This window comes from Schistocerca gregaria, chromosome 1 (assembly GCF_023897955.1).
Source record: "Schistocerca gregaria isolate iqSchGreg1 chromosome 1, iqSchGreg1.2, whole genome shotgun sequence".
NCBI classification, from domain to species: domain Eukaryota; kingdom Metazoa; phylum Arthropoda; class Insecta; order Orthoptera; family Acrididae; genus Schistocerca; species Schistocerca gregaria.
In genome coordinates this window covers 608,229,739-608,253,064 of record NC_064920.1, presented here as the reverse complement: position 1 = coordinate 608,253,064, position 23,326 = coordinate 608,229,739, and the positions used below count along the sequence as shown (strand labels likewise).

General features: G+C 43.3%; 1 protein-coding gene and 1 non-coding gene across 4 annotated transcripts in view; one reads left to right on the top strand and one right to left on the bottom strand.

The window, feature by feature from the left end:
• The window catches only part of LOC126358586 (multiple inositol polyphosphate phosphatase 1), a 208,564-nt gene that overhangs the window by 139,331 nt on the left and 45,907 nt on the right, over positions 1-23,326 (top strand). The window lies entirely within an intron of this gene.
• Trnan-guu (transfer RNA asparagine (anticodon GUU)) lies at positions 19,621-19,694 on the bottom strand. Its single transcript has one exon. It is a non-coding gene; the product is annotated as a tRNA-Asn (tRNA).

Genomic DNA, 23,326 nt, shown 5'->3' with positions numbered 1-23,326 from the left:
GTCTGTGGGTAAATAAGTGTGAAGAATGGGGATGGCATGTGTGACTAGCTTAGGTGTAGTTGTAAGTGTGAACTGTAATAGAGGAGAAGGAGAGGGATGAGGTGAGAGGTTGGTAGGATGAGATACAAGTTCGTGTAGCACATGGAGGTACAGGAAATAACATGCAAAAATACACGAGAGTGACGTATGAAGAGAGATCAATTCGAAGGTGTAGGATTAATTATATTGGCGAGAGTAATGTGGGACATGAGATGCTGTACCAACAGTCAGCACAGTCTTGTAGCCATCTGTTGTGTGCAGCTGAGGCGATCGATACAGGTGGCACATAAGTAGAGTGTGCAGCACAGTTTGTAAGGCAATAGTGAAACACAGGAAAATAGAGAAAGGGCGGACATTGAGTAATAATGCGTTAGAAAATAGTAACAATGGAAAACAGCACTGGGTTACTGGATGGAAGGAAAGCCGTAAGGCAAAATCAGCCAATGGAAAATCCAGGATGAAAAATGACAATATTATGAGAAGGATAGTTGCTACTCACCATATATGCAGACATGCTGAATCACAGATTGTTGTTGTTGTGGTCTTCAGTCCTGAGACTGGTTTGATGCAGTTCTCCATACTAATCTATTGTGTACAAGCTCCTTCAACTCCCAGTACTTACTGCAACCTACATCGTTCTGAATCTGCTTAGTGTATTCATCTCTTCGTCTCCCTCTGTGATTTTTACCCTCCATACTGCTCTCCAATGCTAAATTTGTGATCCCTTGATGCCTTAGGACATGTCCTACCAACCGATCCCTTCCTCTAGTCAAGTTGTGCCGCAAACTTCTCTTCTCCCCAATTCTATTCAATACCTCCTCATTAGTTACGTGATTACCCACAGTTAGGCACAACGAAAAGGCTGTCAGGAAGTAGCTTTCAGCCAACAGGGCCTTCATCTGAAGTGCACAGTGTACACAAACACACACTCACACAAATGCAACTCTCACACACAGGGCCACAGTCTCCGGCTGCTGAGGCCAGACTGCGAGTAGCAGCACATGATTGGAGAAGCAACTGGGTAGTGGGGGTAAGTAGGAGGGTGGGGTGGGGAGGTGGAGGGGATTGCAGTGTGGGAGTGTGGCACAGTAAAGTGCTGCTTGTGGGAGTATACAGGGATAGGTGGAGAGTGGGTATGGCAGCTATGTGCAGTCGGGAGAGTAGACAGAGGGCAGAGGGTAGTGGAAAAGGAGAGAAGTAAAAAGACTGTTGGTATTTTGAAGGAATAGAGGGCTGTGTAGTGCTTGACTGGGAACAGGGAAGGGGAGTAATGGCGCCCTGCTTCTCACTATTGGTGCCACCTCCCTTCACGTTAATATCCCTAATGCCCGCTATTGAACACTACATTCCCAACGCCCAGTGGTTTCCAAACCTAGAACCTATTTCCTAGTCTTCATGACTTCTGCTTTGAAGGTGTTACCTACAAACAAATCCAGGATACGGATATGGGCACCCACATGTACCATCCTATGCCAACCTATTCATGGACTGTCGAGAGGAATCCTTCCTTAAACCCCTCACCCAGTTCAGATTCACTGATGACATATACGTGATCTGGATTGAAGCTTAGGACACCCTATCCAGTTTACTCAAGAACCTCAACACCTTCTCCCTCATACACTTCACCTGGTCCTACTCAACCAAACAAGCCACCTTCCACGATGTTGACCTCCACCTCAAAGATGGCTACATCAGTACCTGTGTCCATATCAAACCTGTCCACTTTTACAGGTGCCACCCATTCAATACCAAGAAGTCCCTTCCATACAGCCTAGCCACCAGTGGCCATCACATCTATAGTGACCAGCCGTTCCTCTCGAAATATACCAACAATAGTTATCCCATCCCCTATCTCTCCAGTGACCCACCACCTCCTGAAGTCCCACCGTCCAATCACAGAGCAACATTCCTCAGTACCACCCAGGACTGGAGCAACTGAATCACGTCCTCCACCAGGGTTTCGACTGCCTCTCTTCATGTCGTGTAAATGTGGAATATGATACCTTCCCACCCTTCCCACAGTGGTATTCTGCCCTCTGGAATGTGCTCTTGCGTCCAATAATACGACAGGAAGCAGCAGGGCCAAACATACGTACACAGCTTGTATTAAACAATGTTTATTAGCTTGCACAATTTAAATACAATAAAACAGATAAATTTCACAGCCTCACAGGAGCGCAATAAATTTTTTTCTGAAATCTGTGTAACAAATGCACAAAACGTTAAGAAAATTTCTGCTGGTGTAAATAATTAATACAATCAAAACTTGCCAAACTCTAAACCTGCAAGACTATCTTGTTCAGTGACTTCTCTTCTGCAATATAAATTCATACCAAGGTATAACATTAAGGCATAATATGAGGCACACAAATAACAATCAGGCAACTTCTAAAACTTCAGTGCTTGGCAATGTAGACATTGGGCACAAGAACTTCTGACCAAGGAATAATCCAGTTAATGCTAGTAGTTTTATGAGACCGTGCCATCTTTCGTTAAGGTACAAATGTTATTACTTAATGACCAAGATTACAACAATTTTAGAGATACCATCACTCAATAATAAGGAGCTCAGTGTGTTTCCTTACATATAGCTACACGTCCTTCCCCAAATGGTAGGGCCCAGGCAAACGATTAATGCCAGGCGACGCTCTGGCAAGCTCTTCTTCTCAACATGTCCTGCGTGGCGAGAAAGCCAAACACTATGCCTTGTACTGGAACCCAAAACATTTCTGCCGTCACCGGACGCAGCACTCAAGTAATACCACATGCAGTGAGCATGCGCTGAAGTAAGGGCCAACCTCCAACAATGCTGTAACTGCAACCGACATGCTACACAGTGATGTCTGCTGCCATGACGCTGCAGACTTAAATAGCTGAACCTGCGATGAACAACTGAATCGCGGCCGATCAAACCGAAATTGGTGGCAAAGATGACACTACAAGAAAGGGATAATTGCGCCATCCACGCGACGTATCAACCTCCCCCACTAGCCCGAACAGTCAACCACTCTCAGCCAGGCTCACGTTCTCCAGCTCCGCATTTAACGTGAAATACCTTCCAGATGACATTTTCCTAACCTCAAGCTTAACTGGACTAATTATTCTGATAATCCTGCAGGGACCTCTATACGATGGTCTCATTTTCCCATTAACATCCTGCCCGGTTCTAGCAGCTTGATTCTTGATAAAAATGAGATCATCAATCTTACCCTTAAAGCGGTGAGGTCCTTGATTATATCTAACAGCCAGGTGATGGTGAGCCAAATTAATATTTCACTTGGCCTGCTCTCCCAATTTTCTCTTAGGGTGACCAGAGTAATGGTTTCAGGCAAAAGGTCACTAATACCCAAGAGATTAAATAGTGGAGAATTGAGAGTGTAGGCAAACACGAGTGACACCGGTGTTGGCCTGGTATCTTCATGGCATGCTGAATTAAAAGCCTGGTTAAGCCATGGTAAAGCAGCGTCCCAGCAAGTTGGAGTCTTGGCATGGGAAATACTAAGAGCAGCCGTAAGGTTCCTATTAACCCATTCTGCAAAAGATGGGTTGGGCTAATATGCTGTGGTGGTGATGTGTTTAATCCCATGGTTAAAGCAAAACTTCTTCAAGAGCTTAGAACCAAAAGCAGGGGCATTATTACTCATAAGAGATTTTGGAGGACCAAACCATGGGAAGAAATTAGACAATTGGTTTATTGTGATCTGGGCCGTAACACCGCGAGTAGGGAGCAACCACATGAAGTGCGAAAATGTGTCCATAACTACTAACACTTAATGGTTACCTCTCCTTGTATGAGACAGAGGACCTATATGATCCTGAAAGGCCTATCTAGTGGATAGGGTTCCCCCTGAGACTGCAGAAGTTCTTTAGGGGCACCCAAATCAGGCTTGGTGAGTTTGCAGTGATCGCACATCGCCACAAATCAACGAGTATCGCAATACATGTGTGGACACACTAATCCTTCATGGACCTGATTCAGTGTTTTTATAAAGGCTGAGATGGCCGCCGACAGCAGGATCATGAAAATATTACAGCACCATAGGTACCAAATCACCGGGCAGACATATCCTCAACTCATGGCCGTCTCCCACTTGTTTACATGAACACCCTTACTCAGGCAGTACTCTGCACTCTGCTCTCCTGCCTGGAGGCACTGGCAAATGGATCCCCATGTGGGATCTTCCCCCTGCTTAGTCTTCAGATTGCAAAAGAGCCCGGGTGTCTCCCTATTAGAATGTTATTCGCTCCCAGAAGCAGCTGAGAATTCTCCCCGCCTTCCCCCGACTCTTCCGTGAACTTCCGCCTAAGAGCATCAGCGATGACATTCTCAGACCTCGTACATGTTTAACATTAAAGTGGAAAACGGATATCTGGGCCGCCCAATGGGCTATTCGATCGGTCTTGCAAGGCCTGGTTAACACCCAACTCAGGGCTTGATTGTCTGTCTCAAGAAGGAACTCTTGGTTTTCTAAATAAAAATGAAACTTCTCAAGAGCGAACAACACCGCCAAAGCCTCTCATTCATAAATGGAATAATTAGCTTCAACTGAAGTAAGCCAGCGAAAGGCACAATCTACAGAATGCCTTCGGCCTTGTTGTTCTTGAAGAAGAACGGTGGCAATTCTGGAATGAGAGACATCAGTCTGCACAATGAAAGCCTCATTAAAGTTAGGTACCTCTAGAACCGGAGGATTGGCAATAGTGGTTTTAATTGCTTCAAAGGCATGTTACTGCTCTTTCCCCCAAGCAAATGGTGATGCTCCTTACATAGATCATTAAGTGGTGCAGCCAGTTGCACAAAATTAGTAGTGGAAAAAAATTGGCTAGGCTATGCCACTAATCCTAGCGATGCCACTCTTATCTTTGGGGGGGACATTGCTTGAGAGTGCTCTCTTGATCAATTCTAACACCGTCGGCAGAGACCAGATGTCCCAAAAATGAAATACGAAGCCGACACATGTTAATCTTATTCAGCTTGACCGTAAGCCCAGCCCTTCACAGTCTAGATAAAACCTGATCACGATGGCCAGAGAAAGATTTGCTAAAAATAACCAAATCATCCTGATAATTATAAACACAGTTATACTTTAAATCTCCCAGAACATTATTCAACTGATGGGAAAGAACAGCTGCGCCAGTGGGAAGGCCAAAAGGAACTTGATTGAATTTAGATAAGTTCCAATCGGTACAGAACGCCGTAGCCACCTTCGAGTCCTCAGCCAGCAGTATTTGATAGTATGTCTGATTTCTGAAAACCAAGTGATACAATTGTGAATGTTGGGAAAGGGAACTGATTCCAGGACAATTTTCTTATTCAGGGTCCAGTAATCAACAACAGCTCGAAAATCGCCATGCTACCCTTCAGGCACAAGGAAGACTAGCGAAGCATAAGGGGAGGTAGAATAATGCGTAACACCATCCTCCAATGTACATTCAATTTTAGCATGCAGGATTTTCATTTTAGGAGGAGACAGTCTGTAGGGTGCCTGGTGCACAGGAATTCTATCCAGAATATGGATATCATACTGGCTAAGGGTCGTGACACCCAGCCTGTCCAACAATGTCACAATAACAATTCAACAATTCCGTAATAAACTTATGCTGCAGATCATCGTAAGTGACTAAGGTCAATGTTACCATCACAGCTGGGCACGGGATGCACCCCACTGCCCTTACGACATACACAGAATCCAAAACAATCACCAGGCAATAACTGGAAGTGGAAGGTACCGCGAACATAATCAAGTACTAACCCGGTGTATGCTTAAAATCACAGCCCAGAATGACTGGTACACTCAAGTGTTTAGCCATAATAAATTCCATGGCACATGAAAAGCCCTGCACCGCTAAACTGCCGCACACCTTGCCTAACAAAGGCAGCTCTTGGCCATCTGCAAGTCTTCATCTTTGTGCGACCTGCCTCTGAATCAAAAATCAACACAAATGTGGATGCTTCAGGTACCAGTCCTGATCAGTGAGAGAAACCAAACTGCCCGAATCAAGGAGGACACATATGGGTTCGTTGCCAACATGTGTTTAAATGTAAGCGAAGGAGTGGGTGGTCAATGAGCCAATAGCCTTACAATTAGCTGGCCAATTCCTATGATGAGCCAACCCCCTCTTCTTTAAATGTCAACTATTAAGACGGTAACTTGTTGCTTCGAACACTGGCATACAAAATGATTGTCAGCGCCACAGCGTAAACAGCGCTAGATCTCTGGTTTAATCACGGACTCACCAACACTGTCCTGACCATCCCAATGTGCTGCTTGTCAGCAAATGCGAGAGCTTCTGTTGTATATACAAGTTCTTGCAACTGATGAAGGCGTATTCATAAGGGTAAAACAAGAAAGGTCCTGGGGCCACATCCCCTCAATAAGGTGGTCAATGCTCTGTGCTTCCGGGATGCACATGTCAATGCATCGACAGTGATGTGTACTCTGTCAAAATATTGTCCCAAGGTTTTCTGCTGCACCTGCACTTTCCAATAATATTCTTGCTTTAAATGAATGCACATATGTGCTGACAGGTTTTGCTTTAACACATGTTGTGAAGTTGCCCTAATGACCCACATTCCTGCAAGACTTCTGCCCAAAGTATACTCAACCCACCTTCAGTTCAAGGTAAAGTAAGGCTAGCAAAACAGGGTGAGGAACCTGTAGGGCATCCGCATGAACCTGAAGGTGTACAAGCAACCACAATACCTGCTGAATTTGAGTCGCAGAATCCAAGGACAGTTCCTTAATATCCTTAATAAGCAACAATATCAATTAGGCAAATGAGCAAACTGATCAGCTTAACTATCTGATGCTGACTGTTCAGTCAATAAAGGTTGTATCTCAGCCTCTGGTTCAGACCAAAAACCTTCCCCCTTTAAATTAATAGCCAGCAAGTGAACCTGCAGTGAGCACATTTTATCGCATTATTCCTGATGAAAATAGGTATCCAACTGCACAGGATTAACGATTGCTATATCAGACAAATAGTTACTGTAATGCACCAAATGTACCTGAACTCGATAGACCTGACGCTGGGTAGGTTGGGACAATTCTAAAAATTCTATAATTTGTGTTAGTTCCTGAACTGCTGCTGAGAATTGGGAAAGGCACTCACCAAGAGCAGCAAAAAGCTATGGAGGGAAGGTAATTGATATTTGTTCTGTGGCACAGAGATGGGTGGCAAGATCAGGCACTCCTTCGGTAGATAATCCTTTGATTTAGAGTTCATATATCAGATGTTCCTTGCATACATGAGCAATGCCCTGAATAGCATGTGCATTAACCACGGCTGTAGTAACTGCAAAACACAACAGAACTAGTGTAAATGAATATATACAAGGCTACAATCGATAGCACATGAATATTAACAACAGAAGCTATTTGAACGTGCTATTGCATCCAGTAATACGACAGGAAGCAGCAGGGCCAAACGTACACTGTTTATTAGTTTAGCAGCAGGGCCAAACATACACTGTTTATTAGCTTGCACAATTTAAATACAATAAAACGGATAAATTTCACAGTCTCGCAAGAGTGCAATAAAAAATTTTCTGAAATCTGTATAACAAATATACAAAACGTTAAGAAAATTTCTGTTGGTGTAAATACTTAATACAGTCAGAACCTGCCAAACTCTAAACCCTCAAGACTATCTTGTTCAATTACTTCTCATCTGCAATATAAATTCATAGCAAGGTATAACATTAAGGCATAATTAAGGCACACAAATAACAATCAGGCAACTTCTGAAACTTCAACAATCAGCAATGGAGACATCGGGCACACAAACTTCTGACTAAGGAATAATCCAGTTGATGTCAGTACAGGTAGGCACAATTTATAAAATTAAACATCACAATCAGCATACTAGGTGATAATATGATACATGTGGCTGATAAGGCAATACAGAAGTAATATGGTGGAGCTTCCAGCTACCTAATCAGGAACTAATTACAGAGTGGCCCAGTTTTACAGGTCTAAATTCATATTTCAAGCGAAAGGTGCATCTGCCAAGGTAGCAGAGGAACGAGCTACAAAGCTTAACAACCTGACAGAGCTAGGAACAAAGAGAACAACAATACTCTACTTAAGGATGAGATCGAGACAGAAGACCAGGAACCTGGAGCCCTATTTAACAAAACACAGTTCCACTTGCAACAGCCAAGTTGAAGCCCCGATGCCATGTCCCACAGTACCAGACGAAATACACTGTGCTCTGCACAACTGAAACATAAATCAACTACAACAGCACACTTGCAATTGCACATTCTCATTACATAGAAGAATGAAACATGACATCAGAGCAGGAAGGCTCGCCCCAAAAAATTTTTTTTGTTTTTGAAACTGAACATTTCAGAGTTCATTTAAACCAGCAAGAGCTCACCAGAACTACACTTTCATAGAATCTGCTGTAGTTTTACGAGACATCATCTTTCATGAAGGTAAAAATTTTGCACTTACTGACCAAGATTATAACAATTTTAGATATATCATCACTCAATAATAAGGAGATCACCCGGTTTCCATACATATAGCGGTATGTCTTTCCTCAAGTGGTAGGAAACTAAGATGGAAAGCCCAAGCCCCATTATCTTGGCACGTGTCACATAACTTTGACATCAGACTAGTCACTGAAGACAACATTGGTTAACCATTAACAAATGTATAAATACACACACACACACACACACACACACACACACACACACACAATTGCGCCTGTTTAAATCAAACACATGCCATATGCCCAGGTGAATGGTTAATGCCAGGCGACGCTCCGGTAAGTCCTTTTCAATACGCGCTGCGTGGCAAGAAAAATCAAACACCATACCTCGTGCAGGAACCCAAAACCTTTCCACAGTCTCCGGCCAGGCACTCCAGTAATACCACACGCAATGAGCATGCGCACCAAGTAAGGGCCAACCTCCCAACTATGCTTTAACTGCAACCGACAGACCACACAGTGACCTCTGCTGCCATGATGCTGCAGACTTACATAGCCGAACCCACAGTGAAGAAATTGATGGCAAAGATGACACTACAAGAAACGGTTACTGGCAGCAGCTGCACAAGGTATCACCACCCACCGATCCTAAACCCGTGCCTCATGGCTTGTATCCCTGCAATAGAACTAGATGTAAGACCTGCCCAGACATCCTCCCGCAACCACATACTCTAGTCCAGTGACGAGCATAATTTATCCCACCAAAGGCAGGCTACATGTGAAACAAGTCCTATGACCTACAAGCTGAGCTGCAATCACTGAGCTGCTTGCTATGTGGGCATAATACCAACAAACTGACTGTCCGCATAATTGGCCATGTGTTGCAAGTAGTATACAAGCAGATGGCCATGGCTTTGCAGAGAGAGGAGGGATGAGATGGAAGGGGGGGGGGGTCAGAGTGGGTGAACAGAGGGAGGCAAGGAAGAGATCAACAGACAGGGGGGATGGATAGAGAGAGCGAGAGGAGGAGATGGGCAGAGAGATGGTGGAGGAGCAGATGGACAGAGAGGAGGAGGCTGCAGAAGATGAAGTAATAGAAGATAATTATTATCTGGGTAACACCAGATTTCTCAGCTAGTATATTATAAAAATATATATGTGTATGTGTGTGGTATGTATGCATTCTTTTTCCATATCTTTCCCTAAAACATTGGATCACTTTCAACCCAAACATAATGCAGATTAATTACATGTCTGTAAAAAACCACTGTGGACATAAGAGACATTAACAACCCATTGGGGTGATGGTGAAAATGGTGTGACACTGGTGATGGTCACAGAGGAGAGCTGAAGAGATGGACCGGGGGGGGGGGGGGAAGGAGGTGGACAGGGGGAGGATGAGTAGAGAGAGGTGGGATGAGGACAAAGGTAGGAAGTGGAAGAGGGGAAGCTGGTTAGAGGGGGAGGGGGAGGAAAGATGTACAGAGGGAGGAGGGAGAAAGAAATAGAATAATAGAAGATCGGAACAAATAAATGCCCAGGCAATGCTGGGTTTTCCAGCTAGTATGTTAGAAACAGAGATGTGTGTATGCACCTATATATATGCATGTATGTATGGGGGGGGGGGGAGGGGGGAATTGACAAAAAGTGTTTTACAACAAAATGTATATTTAGCAGAACATTTTCGAAACTTGTACACCTTCAGAATAGTGGCAGTCAGACACAATACACTTGCCCCAACAGTTTTTTCCTATGGTGGAAACAGTTTTTAAACTCATCTGAAGTTGCGCTGTTCAGTGCCTCCAGCAATTTTTTCCACTTCTTCTACATGTTGAGTAGTGTGGGTGAGAAACAGTAGGTCATATGTATAACAACAAGATTTGTCACCTGTGATGACTTTTACATTAAAATCTTCTGATTGTACTTCCAATTCCTGCCACACACACAAACGATTGTCTCTCAGGTTGTCAGAAAGCACTCGCAGAACGAATTTTGCTGCAACAGATTTCATCTTCAATCAGAGTTCATTGGCATGAATTTCAGCTACTTAAACTGGTGGCACTAAGGTGCATTTCGTGCAACTGTTTCATCATCATGATCAGCCTCATCTTAATGTGACCGTTAGGCACATTAACATGGGGCTGGGGAGGGCACTGATGGCAGAGGGCATGAGTCACATCTCAGTAGTTCCAGTTGGGTCTATCAGTAGATTGGGATTCACTAGGCATAGCTTGCACCTCAGTAAGTATGGGCAGGGGAGGCTTGTAAAGCTTATAGGTGACAGTATGGTGGTGGTGGTGGTGGTGGTGGTGGTGGTGGTGGTGGTTGGTGAGATCGCTTATGGAAAAATTCCTGTAATAGGTGGTGTTAGAGCTGCACCTTTTTTAGATTGAAGTCAGCTGATAGGTATACCTGCTTAAAGGAAGTCCCTCTAACTAAGGGCTCACCTTCAGAGGATGTAATGTTTCCAAGTAGAGAAGGAATTAGCATATTTCATCAAAATATAAGAGGTATTAGTAATAAAGTTAGTGAACTGCTTATAGATGTTGACTCTCAAATTATTGGTATATCAGAGCACCACTTAAATAATTTGACAGTTCAGAGGCTTCCTTTACCAAGATACAGATTAGCTGGCTCATTTTCCAGAGGTTCTTTGTGGGGTGGGGGAGTGGCTATGTATGTAAAAAACAGTATTCCATTTGAGTCCGTAGAAGTATCAAGGCGCTGCACTTATTTTAATGTTGTGCAGGGGCAGCTGAATTTAGTGAAACTAAACTTCTAATTGTTGTTGTCTGTATGTCCCCTAACTTTGACTTCATAGTATTTCTGCTCAAGCTAGAGAGGGTTCTTGATTCCCTTTGTAGGAAGTAACAGAAATTAGTTATAAGTGGTGACTTCAGTATAAATTTTGTAAATGATGGTTCAAAAAGAAGGATGTAGGTAGATCTTATAAATTCATAGTAGCACAGCCATAGACAATATTTTTATGTATTCTTCATTACTAGATGGGCATTCTGTTAGTAGAAGGGTGACTGGCCTTTCAGACCAAGATGCACAAATTTTAGCACTAAAAGGCTTTAGTGCTCATTTAATTACAAACTATGTAGGAAAAGTAAGCCAACAACAATAGAGAGTTTTGTAAACCTTGTCAAGGAACAAGAGTAGCAGTATGTTTATAGTGCCGATAACATAGGTGATAAATATAATGCTTTCTTTAACACATTTCTCATGCTCTTTGAGAGTTGCTTTCCATTAGAACTTTCTAAATGGGGTACTAGCAGTAATATGAAGCCCGGATGGCTGACTAGTGGGATAAGGATAACATGTAGAACAAAGCAGGAATTATATCAAAATGTTAGAATGAGTCACAATCAAGCTACAGTAGCCCATTACAAACAGTATTGTAAGATACTTAAAAATGTTATTAGGAAGGCAAAGAGTATGTGGCTATGCAAATACACTCCTGGAAATTGAAATAAGAACACCGTGAATTCATTGTCCCAGGAAGGGGAAACTTTATTGACACATTCCTGGGGTCAGATACATCACATGATCACACTGACAGAACCACAGGCACATAGACACAGGCAACAGAGCATGCACAATGTCGGCACTAGTACAGTGTATATCCACCTTTCGCAGCAATGCAGGCTGCTATTCTCCCATGGAGACGATCGTAGAGATGCTGGATGTAGTCCTGTGGAACGGCTTGCCATGCCATTTCCACCTGGCTCCTCAGTTAGACCAGCGTTCGTGCTGGACATGCAGACCGCGTGAGACGACGCTTCATCCAGTCCCAAACATGCTCAATGGGGGACAGATTCGGAGATCTTGCTGGCCAGGGTAGACTTACACCTTCTAGAGCACGTTGGGTGGCACGTGATACATGCGGACATGCATTGTCCTGTTGGAACAGCAAGTTCCCTTGCCGGTCTAGGAATGGTAGAACGATGGGTTTGATGACGGTTTGGATGTACCGTGCACTATTCAGTGTCCCCTCGACGATCACCAGAGGTGTACGGCCAGTGTAGGAGATCGCTCCCCACACCATGATGCCGGGTGTTGGCCCTGTGTGCCTCGGTCGTATGCAGTCCTGATTGTGGCGCTCACCTGCACGGCGACAAACACGCATACGACCATCATTGGCACCAAGGCAGAAGCGACTCTCATCGCTGAAGACGACACGTCTCCATTCGTCCCTCCATTCACGCCTGTCGCGACACCACTGGAGGCGGGCTGCACGAAGTTGGGGCGTGAGTGGAAGAAGGCCTAATGGTGTGCGGGACCGTAGCCCAGCTTCATGGAGACGGTTGCGAATGGTCCTCGCCAATACCCCAGGAGCAACAGTGTCCCTAATTTGCTGGGAAGTGGCGGTGCAGTCCCCTACGGCACTGCGTAGGATCCTACGGTCTTGGCGTGCATCCGTGAGGCTGGATGGGTTAAACAAAAGGTATCGAGCACTATGCATATTTTTTGATTTAACTAAGGCATTTAATTGTGTTTATCACAAAATATTGCTCCAGAAGTTGGACCATTAAGGAAGTAGCTCACAACTGGTTCACCTCTTACTTTAGCAACAGACAGCAAAAGGTCATTATTCACAATGTTGAGAATGAATGTGAGGTGGGGTCTGACTGGGTACAATTAAGTGGGAGGTGCCCGAGGGATCAGTGATGGGGCCACTCCTGTTCCTTAATGATATAAATGATATGCCCAATAGTATTACGGGTAACTCTAAAATATTTCTGTTTGCTGATGACGCTAGCTTGGTAGTAAAGGATGTTGTGTGCAATATTGGCTCTGTTTCAAATAGTGCAGTTCACGACCTAAGTTAATAGCATGTAGAAAATAAACTAACATTAAATCACAGTAAGACCCAGTTTTTACAGTTGCTAACACTCTATGTCGGGTGATACTGAAGGAATTTGATTAGAAAATGAGACACCTAAAGTAGTAAAGGAGTTTTGCTATTTGGGGAGCAAAATAACTAATGATAGTCGAAGTAGAGAGGATATAAAATGTAGACCGGCAATGGCAAGGAAAGTGTTTCTGAAGAAGAGACATTTGTTAACATCGAGTATTGATTTAAGTGTCAGGAAGTCGTTTCTGAAAGTATTTGTATGGAGTGTAGCCATGTATGGAAGTGAAACGTGGATGATAAATAGCTTAGACAAGAAGAGAATAGAAGCTTTCGAAATGTGGTGTTACAGAAGAATGCTGAAGATTAGATGGGTAGATCACATAACTAATGAGGAGGTATTGAATAGAATTGGGGAGAAGAGGAATTTGTGGCACAACTTGACTAGAAGAAGGGATCGGTTGGTAGGACATGTTCTGAGACATCTAGGGATCACCAATTTAGTATTGGAGGGCAGCGTGGAGGGTAAAAATCGTAGAGGGAGACCAAGAGATGAATACACTAAGCAGATTCAGAAGGATGTAGGCTGCATTAGGTACTGGGAGATGAAGGAGTTTGCACAGGATAGAGTAGCATGGAGAGCTGCATCAAACCAGCCTCAGGTCTGAAGACCACAACAACACTCTATTCAACAAAGCCTGACGTTTTAATTTCACATAATGGGCATATGATTAGTGAAACTGAATAGTTCAAATTTCTAGGTGTTCAGATAGATAGTAAGCTGTTGTGGAAAGCTCACATTCAGGATCCTGTTCAAAGACTTAATGCTGCCATTTTTACTATTCGAACGGTATCTGAAGTGAGTGGTCGTTGGACACGAAAATTGGTCTAATTTGCTTATTTTCATACACTTATGTCGTATGGTATTATATTTTGGCGTAACTCTTCCTATTCTAAAATGATATTTTTGGTTTAGAAATGGGCAGTTCGGGCAATAAGTGGTGTTAGTTTATGAACCTATTGGGGACACCTTTTCACGAGTCTGTCTATTTTGACATTGGTCTCTCAATATACAGGGTGTTACAAAATGGTATGGCCAAACTTTCATGAAATATTCCTCAAGAAAGAAAATATGTTATGTGGACATGTGTCCGGAAACGCTTACTTTCCATGTTAGAGCTCATTTTGTTACTCCTCTTCAAATCACATTAATCATCGAATGGAAACACGCAGCAACAGAACGTACCATCGTGACTTCAAACACTTTGTTACAGGAAATGCTCAAAATGTCCTCCGTTAGCGAGGATACATGCATCCACCCTCCATCGCATGGAATCCCTAATGCGCTGATGCAGCCCTGGAGAATGGCGTATTGTATCACAGCCGTCCACAATATGAGCACGAAGAGTCTCCACATTTGGTACTGGGGTTGCGTAGACAAGAGCTTTCAAATTTCCCCATAAATGAAAGTCAAAAGGGTTGAGGTCAGAAGAGCGTGGAGGCCATGGAATTGACCCGCCTCTACCAATCCATCGGTCACTGAATCTGTTGTTGAGAAGCGTATGAACACTTCGACCGAAATGTGCAGGAGCTCCATCGTGCAGGAACCACATGTTGTGTCGTACTTGTAAAGGCACATGTTCTAGCAGCACAGGTAGAGTATCCTGTATGAAATCATGTAAACGTGCTCCATTGAGCGTAGGTGGAAGAACATGGGGCCCAATCAAGACATCACCAACAATATCTGCCCAAAAGTTCACAGAAAACCTGTGTTGATAACGTGATTGCACAATTGCCTGCGGATTCTCATCTGCCCACACATGTTGATTGTGAAAATTTACAATTTGATCACGTTGGAATGAAGCCTCATCCGTAAAGAGAACATTTGCTCTGAAATGAGGATTGACACATTATTGGATTAACCATTCGCAGAAGTGTACCCGTGGAGGCCAATCAGCTGCTGATAGTGCCTGCACACGCTGTACATGGTACGGAAACAACTGGTTCTCCAATAGCAATCTCCATACAGTGACGTAGTCAACGTTACCTTGTACAGCAGCAACTTTCTGACGCTGACATTAGTGTTATCGTCAACTGCACGAAGAATTGGCTTGTCCATTGCAGGTGTCATCGTCGTTCTAGGTCTTCCCCAGTCGCGAGTCATAGGCTGGAATGTTCCGTGCTCCCTAAGACGCCGATCAATTGATTCGAACATCTTCCTGTCGGGACACCTTCGTTCTGGAAATCTGTGTCGATATAAACGTACCGCGCCACGGCTATTGCCCCGTACTAATCCATATATCAAATGGGCATCTGCCAACTCTGCATTTGTAAACATTGCACTGACTGCAAAACCACATTCCGTGATGAACACTAACCTATTGATGCTACGTACTGATGTGATTGATGCTAGTACTGTAGAGCAATGAGACGCATGTCAACACAAGCACCTAAGTCAACATTAACGTCCTTCAATTGGGCCAACTCGCGGTGAATCGAGGAAGTACAGTACATACTGACAAAACTAAAATGAGCTCTAAGATGGAAATTAAGCATTCCCGGACACATGTCCACAGAACATCTTTTCTTTATTTGTGTGTGAGGAATGTTTCCTGAAAGTTTGGCTGTACCTTTTTGTAACAATATATATATATATATATATATATATATATATATATATATATATATATAGTATATTACTGTAATTTCTTGTTAACAAAATTAGCTTATTCCCAAGAATAAGCAGCTTTCACTCAGTTAATACTCGGCAGAAATCAAATTTGCATGTGAATCGGACTTCCTTAAGCCTTGTGCAGAAAGGTGTGCATTATACTGCTGCATCCATTTTCAGTAAGCTACCACTCGAATTAAAAAATCTTAGCAGTAATCCACGCGCTTTCAAATCAAAACTGAATAGTTTCCTCATAGGGTCACTCCTGTTTTGTCGAGGATTTCCTTGAAAAATTAAACTGATACTTGTTGATTGTGTTTATTTGAACTTATGGACAGACTTTTTTCCAGTTCATAAACATTTTTTTTATCTGTTAATACTTTTTTGTTATAATTTCATGTAGTGACACGTTCCATGACCTTGAAGATTTGCTCCTCAGTTTGGTCCTAAGGAACTTTACGTGTAAATAAATAAAATAAATAACGTGGGTCTTTAGTTATTATGTTGAGACCAATGTTCAGTCTTCACAGTGGGTAGGGAAAGGTTGATCCAAGACCCAAAAAAAGCTCGTCAGGTCAGTCCTTTGACTTCGAATCATTAGTTAATCATGAATTCGTGCCACAGTGATAAACTGTTAATCGATTATACTATCGGCACATGTTGCAACGCCTGCGAGAAAATGCGAGAAGGAAACGTCCTGAAACGTGGCGAGACATTTCATGCCACGTGCATCACTCACACATTCATCCTTGTTGGGCGTTGCACAACAAATGAAATCACTGTGCTGCCACATCCTCGAGACGGGGCCACTGGAACTTTTTAATTTCAACTTTGAAAACCTCGTTGAAAGGACGAAGATTTGCAATGATAAACGAGATAAACGAAAATTTGCAGATGGCACTTCGCGCGATCCAGTAAGAGATGTACCAAGACTGCTTCCGGAAGTGGAAACGGCGTTGGGAGCAGTGTACCAATTGTGGAGGAGAGTATCTCGGAGACCATGCACCATATGTTAAAGGTAAACGTAGAAAAGAAAAATTTCGTGGACAGAGCTCTGGAATTTTTTGAACAGACCTCACGTGTCGTTTACTTTCTGGAAGAATCGCTGTTGGGATAAGAACTACCTATCTATCAAAATGGGGATGGTGGCCATAAAAAAAATAGTATAGTCCACGATGTGCAAATACCCGGACTTTATTTATTCATCCAGTATTTGAGAATGAGAGACTTCGTGACTTTCAGCAAACCTTACACATAATTTCAACCTTTATGAGATTTTTTTCTCTCTGACGACCCCCACAGAATGATGAAAGGGAAAAAAATTTTCGCGTACTACAGTTTCCCCTATTCATGCAGTAAAGCTCCCACATCAGGCATGACGTTTTAATTTATTAGTTATTAAATAGTAACAATATTCATGGCACATTTTACAGACAACATTCACAACCTTCACTGAATGCACGTGCAAAATTGTATCATTGTACGACTCAACGTTCAGGAGATATGACGTCATAAACACTGAGATGCATGAAACACTGCCGGATCATGCGAGACATTAAATTTATTACTACTTTGATACTAACTCTATTCGCAACACATTTCGCAGACAGCGTCCACATATGTCGCTGAATGTATCTACAAAATTGTCATTGCACGATACATAGTTCCAGAAACACATCATAAACATAGAGCTGCATGAAAACGAAACCGAAGGGCGAAATTCGCCGGATTCAGAAGTGAAATATGTGTACAGATGTGTAAGAAATATATTTGTGATGCGCGCATATGGACAAGCTGCAGATACAAAACTCATTCTAAGACCCAAGATTGTTTTCTGCCAATCTTGGTACGCACAGTACTTACTACCTGGAAAGAAATTCTGTCCAGGCAATGACCAGCAGCCTTCTATGGTGGTGGGGGTGATAATGCAGAAAGAGAAGAGGGGGAAGGAGGACATGGACTCAGATATGAGGGAGGAGGTGTTAGGCTGAGCGAGTGGGAGGGTGGGTGGATACAGAAAGGAGAGGAGATGAAAAGAAAATGGTTCAAATGGCTCTGAGCACTATGGGACTTAACTTCTGAGGTTATCAATCCCCTAGAACTTAGAACTACTTAAAGCTAACTAACCTAAGAACATCACACATACCCATGCCCGAGGCAGGATTCGAACCTGCGACAATAGTGGTCTCGCGGTTCCAGACTGTAGTGCCTAGAACCGCTCGCCCACTTCGGCCGGCGAAAATGAAAAGAGAAAGTGGGAGATGTACAGGGGAAGAAAGAGGAGGAGATGGACAAGAGATGGGGAGAAGGAAATGGATACAGAAGAGGGAAGAGGAGATTAAAAGAGAGGGAGGGGGGACTTTGAGATGGACACAGAGGTGTGGGAGGATGATGATTCAAAGGCAGCAGGAAAAGTTGGACTAAGAGGGGGAGGAGAAGATGGGCAGTGAAAGGGGAAGGAGTAGAAAGATAGGGGTGAAGGTAGTGGGCTGAGAGAAGGAGATGGACAAAAAGGGGAGCAGAAGAGATGGACAGAGAGAGGGGAAAGAGCAGATGGACTAATTGAACTGGAAGAAATACGTATTTGGGCAGTGCCGGGTATTCAGATAGTTGTTATACAGACAGTTGCAAGCATCATTAAATCTTTATTGGTATTGCAGGCGTCTCGTTTGGAATTTGTGGAATAATCCGAAGCTAAATATCATTAACTTACATTGCCTTTTATTAGAACTTCTATCCATCAAATCAACATGTAAGCATTGAAAATGTTGGAGAACAGTGCGCTAAAGTACCAGTACCATGTAAGGCTTACTATGTACATCCTGAAAGTATGCTGCCAGATTTGCCTTTTATTCAGTTCATATGATGGTTTGGTGACATTACATTGGATCTGCAGGTTTTAGTTGGTCTGCTAAGACTTTTCCCCTTGGGAGAACATGACAAGTGCGGTAGGCCTTTATATGCTGTTGCATTATTTGGTATAAGATTGGTTTGCTTACAATCGTCCTCTCTGTTTTCCACAATTTCATTAATATCAGGGTATGTTAGCTCATTCAGCCAGAGTAGGACTGACCTGCATCTCTTGAAACAACTTGTTCTGTTGTACCCGTCCTCAGACAAAGTGAATTGTGATGAAAATTTAGGTTAAGCTCCCTATCCAGCTTTTTAACTAGTTTGCGTATGGTTTCTGCCATATCAAACCAGAGTCGTTATCTATGTTCGAAAGTATTACATTTTTATATTATTCTTTGTCTAGTTGCATCAGCTATCAGTTAGACTGCGTTCATGTCATACGAATTGTTGAATACAAGTAGGCCTAAAGTTCTGCAACAGCCGGTATGGTTGAAGTTCCGCTGTTGGATTAACTGTGTAGCTGCACCTTTGGAATACTATGCCATTTGAATGTAGTAACTAGTAGTCTCCCTTAGTTACAGATAAAGTGTGAAATGTACGAAATGTAGCCGTATATTAACACGCGCACGCGTGTATTTTCGCAACCTTCATTTGGTACTGCAGTTCCGAAAAATGTAAATATTCGAATTTGATCAAAAGAATTTAAGAGGCCAGATGTAAGGACCCATATTTCTTAAAATTTAAATTAAAAAATTTCCGCCCCCGGGTGGGCTCGAACCACCAACCTTTCGGTTAACAGCCGAACGCGCTAGCCGATTGCGCCACGGAGGCGATTATGTCTATGAAGTATTTATTATCAGTGTGGTTAGGGAGTATAACTGAAAGATACTTCGATTTTCTTCATACGTATTGGGTTTGTAAGTCAGTGCCAGAAAAGGTCCGTATTCTACTGTAGCATGATAAACCTCTCAAGTCTGACTCTATAAAGATTTCCTCGTGTTGTTAGGATCGTTGCAATTCAAAAGGGAAAGGGTCGAGATTGACGTGAAAGGTGTTATGATTGTTTACAAAAAACGAAAAGCAAGAAGACAATAGAGTCATCTTCTACTTCTGGAGTGGCTGTAAAAGGAATTATTTCAGTGATCTTAGTAAAATCATTTGGATATCGTTTTTGACTATGGTATAGAAGAACCACTGACCAGTGATTTGATTGCCTACTGGAAAAAGAAAGAGACGCTCAGATATGGAGCAGACACTCGCATATGTGTCCATACAACTCCATAACGAGACAGAGTCATGAAAGCAGTGTGGCAACAAGAATAGCGCAGGTGAATACAGAAGGACTGTACAAACAGAAGATGTAGAATTGTATAGCTGACTGACAGATGGCTGAAATCCGGGCAGAGGTTACAGGCATAGGGTCACCATGAACAGTCGAATCGAGGCTACTACAAGCTGGGTTGGGGTCTCGAGTTTCCATAAGTCGTTTACGCCATACCATAGACAAAAGAGACTTCCATGGTGTACAGCTAGAGTGAACGGGGACACTTGAGTGGTCTTCTGTGACGTTCAACGATGACGCTCACTTCTGTTTGGGCCTTCAGGTAAATTGTGTCTAGTGAATCCAAATTATTGCCTATTGGCTGAACTGCTCGGTTGCGCTAGGCTGACCTCTGGTCTACTTATGTCAGATGTAGTAAATATTTTTTTAAAAAAGTCACTTGGATGATATTCTAAGGTGTCATCAAACCGAGCAAAAGTTTTTAGCATGCAAAAGCATGTAGGGCCTAATAAGACTCATTTGTGGTGTAAACTCAAGAAGTTCATGTATAAACCTAACGAAATAACTTGTGTGTAATATATCTCTGTTTCCATCCAACAGTTCGATACATAGTGTCAATACAAGGAATAGGAACAATCTACTCTTAACTTGGTCCAGAAAGGTGTCCAATATTCAGTAACACACATTTTCAATAAATTGCCACTAAACATAAAAATATTGATTTCAGATACAGCATAGTTTAAACAGTGTTAAAGACGTTTTGATAGACAACTTCTTCCACTGTACAGTAGAATATCTTAACACGGACTGTTATCCCAGTTTAAGTAAAAATGCCTGTTGGATTTCAGTTTTGACAGCACTTGGTCACAACAGTCAAGATTAGGTATATTGTGTAAGATAATTTTATTAAAAGTGCATTCCTTCATTTTGACAGTATTAATTCTGTAAATATTAGCAGGTCCAGTTTACTGTAATGTATTCAGATTTCGCGCTCAGGCAGAGCTTCAAGGAATCCTCAGAACCTTAGGCCCCCTACAAAACCTTTCACCTGACTCCATCAAACTCCTGACCCCACCGACACCTCGCACTCCTACCTTCTACCTACTTCCTAAAATTCACAAACTCAAACATACCGGCCGTCCCATTGTAGCTGGTTACCAAGCCTCCACAGAACGTATCTCTTCCTACGTAGATCAACACCTTCAACCCATTACATGCAGTCTCCCATCCTTCATCAAAGACACCAACTACTTTCTCGAACGCCTGGAATCCGTACCCAGTCTGTTACCTCCGGAAACCATCCTTGTAACCACAACACCCCAATTCAGTAGTTAACCTTTCCTCCAAACCTCTCTCCCAATCCACACGTCCAGGGCCTCGCTGCAATGGAGCACTTCCTTTCACGCAGATCACCTGCCTTCCTACCTAAAACCTCTTTCCTCATCGCCTTAGCCAGCTTCATCCTGACCCACAACTTCTTCACTTTTGAAGGCCAGACATACCAACAATTAAAGGGAACAGCCATGGGTACCAGGATGGCCCCCTCGTATGCCAACCTATTTATGGGTCGCTTAGAGGAAGCCTTCTTGGTTACCTAAGCCTGCCAACCCAAAGTTTGGTACAGATTTATTGATGACATCTTCATGATCTGGACTCACAGTGAAGAACAACTCCAGAATTTCCTCTCCAACCTCAACTCCTTTGGTTCCATCAGATTCACCTGGTCCTACTCCAAATCCCATGCCACTTTCCTTGATGTTGACCTCCATCTGTCCAATGGCCAGCTTCACACATCCGTCCACATCAAACCCACCAACAAGCAACAGTACCTCCATTATGACAGCTGCCACCCATTCCATATCAAACGGTCCCTTCCCTACAGCCTAGGCCTTCGTGGCAAACGAATCTGCTCCAGTCCTGAATCCCTGGACCAGTACACCAACAACCTGAAAACAGCTTTCGCATCCCGCAACTACCCTCCCGACCTGGTACAGAAGCAGATAACCAGAGCCACTTCCTCATCCCCTCAAACCCAGAACCTCTCACAGAAGAACCCCAAAAGTGCCCCACTTGTGACAGGATACTTCCCGGGACTGGATCAGACTCTGAATGCAGCTCTCCAGCAGGGATACGACTTCCTAAAATCCTGCCCCGAAATGAGATCCATCCTTCATGAAATCCTCCCCACTCCACCAAGAATGTCTTTCCGCCGTCCACCTAACCTTCGTAACCTCTTGGTTCATCCCTATGAAATCCCCAAACCACCTTCCCTACCCTCTGGCTCCTACCCTTGTAACCGCCGCCGGTGTAAAACCTGTCCTATGCACCCTCCCGCCACCACTTACTCCAGTCCTGTAACCCGGAAGGTGTACACGACCAAAGGCAGAGCCACGTGTGAAAGCACCCACGTGATTTACCAACTGACCTGCCTACACTGTGACGCTTTCTATGTGGGTATGACCAGCAACAAACTGTCCATTCGCATGAATGGACACAGGCAGACAGCGTTTGTTGGTAATGAGAATCACCCTGTGGCTAAACATGCCTTGGGGCACGGCCAGCACATCTTGGCACAGTGTTACGCCATCCGGGTTATCCCCACCAACACCAACCTATCCGAACTCCGGAGATGGGAACTTGCCCTTCAATATATCCTCTCTTCTCGTTATCAACCAGGCCTCAATCTCCGCTAATTTCAAGTTGCCGCCACTCATACCTCACCTGTCATTCAACATCATCTTTGCCTCCACACTTCCGCCTCGACTTACATCTTTGCCCATACTCTTTGCCTTTAAATATGTCTGCTTGTGTCTGTGTATGTAAGGATGGATATGTGTTTGTGTGTGCGCGAGAGTATATACCTATCCTTTTTTCCCCCCTAAGGTAAGTCTTTCCGCTCCCGGGATTGGAATGACTCCTTACCCTCTCCCTTAAAACCCACATCCTTTCATCTTTCCTTTTCCTTCCCTCTTTCCTGACGAAGCAGCCGCCGGTTGCGAAAGCTCGAAATTTTGTGTGTGTGTGTTTGTGTGTTATTTTATTTTGCCTGTCTACCGGCGCTTTCCCACTTGGTAAGTCTTGGAATCTTTGTTTTTAATATATTTTTCCCATGTGGAAGTTTCTTTCTATTTTATTTACATAGTTATATATATATATATAGGGTGAACAATATTATACAAAA